Source organism: Physella acuta, unplaced genomic scaffold (assembly GCF_028476545.2).
Source record: "Physella acuta isolate Inbredline_101_S28 unplaced genomic scaffold, ASM2847654v3 ptg000975l, whole genome shotgun sequence".
Classification (NCBI taxonomy): Eukaryota; Metazoa; Mollusca; class Gastropoda; family Physidae; genus Physella; species Physella acuta.
This window is the reverse complement of record NW_026732492.1, coordinates 60,001-61,487: the sequence shown is the minus strand read 5'-3', so window position 1 is coordinate 61,487 and position 1,487 is coordinate 60,001.

The following is a 1,487-nucleotide window of genomic DNA, read 5'->3' as shown; positions in this document are numbered from 1 at the left end:
TATTAAGACGACTTTTGCTTCTTTATAGCGTTGTTAGGGGTCAACAATTCGTTGTGATTTTACAATGTAAAATGTATTGGTAGAACAACTATTCTGTACCATCCTGTATTCTACAAATAATCAATATTATATATATATATATATATATATATATATATATATATATATATATATATATATATATATATTGAAAAAGGGGGGGGGGCATTTTTTTACGAGGTGGCCCTTTTTTTTCTAGTTCCGGCACTGGATTCTAGTCTATTCCCCAGTCATGATAGATTCTAAATGCTATTGTTATTGTAAGATATTGTTCCAAGTCGTATTTTGTATGAAATAATAGCCGACTGAATAGCCGTATAGGGGCTATTACAAGTAGTCTGTAAATAGCCACAATAATGCTTTTCCCAACCTGTTGTAAATAGCCTTTGCCATATTTAAGTATCAATTTTTAGATCTTACAAAACTGCAAGGCTAACTCTGATTTTAGCGAACACAAAAGCTTTCAAATAAAATGACTCAGAATTATTTCTTTTAACGAACAGACAGTTTTAATCCTCTAAGACAGGGGTCTCCAAACTACGGCCCGCGAGGTCCTCTCATAAGATTATCTCCGGGCTCCTGACTAGCAGTCTAAGTTCAACCTAAGATTACCCATGAGCTGGCATAAGGGGAGGCGAGAAAAGATTTCCAACGATTACTAGAATTAATCTAGTTACGTCGCTTTACTAGAGAATCAACCATAACTGTTACGATACTAAACCAAAATTTTCATTTCTTTGTTAGATGCCCTTTAATTTTTATTTAAAAAAAAAACCCTGTTACTTTATTAATTTAGTTGAATACAAACTGATTTTGCTTAACCTTTTTCAGTGTTAATGAACAGGTAGAATAAAGTAAAAAAAAACATGATGATTTACCTGCAGATTGAATGAGAAATGCGAGGCAAGACAAAGCAATGGGAATTGGTTCCTGTTTCAGCTGACTTCAAATTGTCAGGAATTATAACTCAACTGCATCAAATACGTTTCATTATTTGGATAGCTTCCCTTTTTAATTTCTTTTATACAAATGTTTTTTTTTAAAGTAGATACATATTACATATTTTGCTTACACGTTCCTGCTGAAATAATTGAAAACAAAAATTATTCAGGATTTTCAAAATTACCTACACCCACAGATAATTAATTTGACTTGATTAAGTTTCAGTGAGTGATCGGCTACGTTTCATGTCATTGAGGGATGTTTACGTTTTAAGTGATGTTTACGTTTTAAGTGATGTTTACGTTTCATATCATTGAGTGATGTTTACGTTTCATGTCATTGCGTTATGTTTACGTTTCATATCATTGAGTGATGTTTACGTTTTAAATGATGTTTACGTTTCATGTCATTGCGTGATGTTTACGTTTCATATCATTGAGTGATGTTTACGTTTCATATCATTGAGTGATGTTTACGTTTCATGTCATTGAGTGATTGTTAAAGTG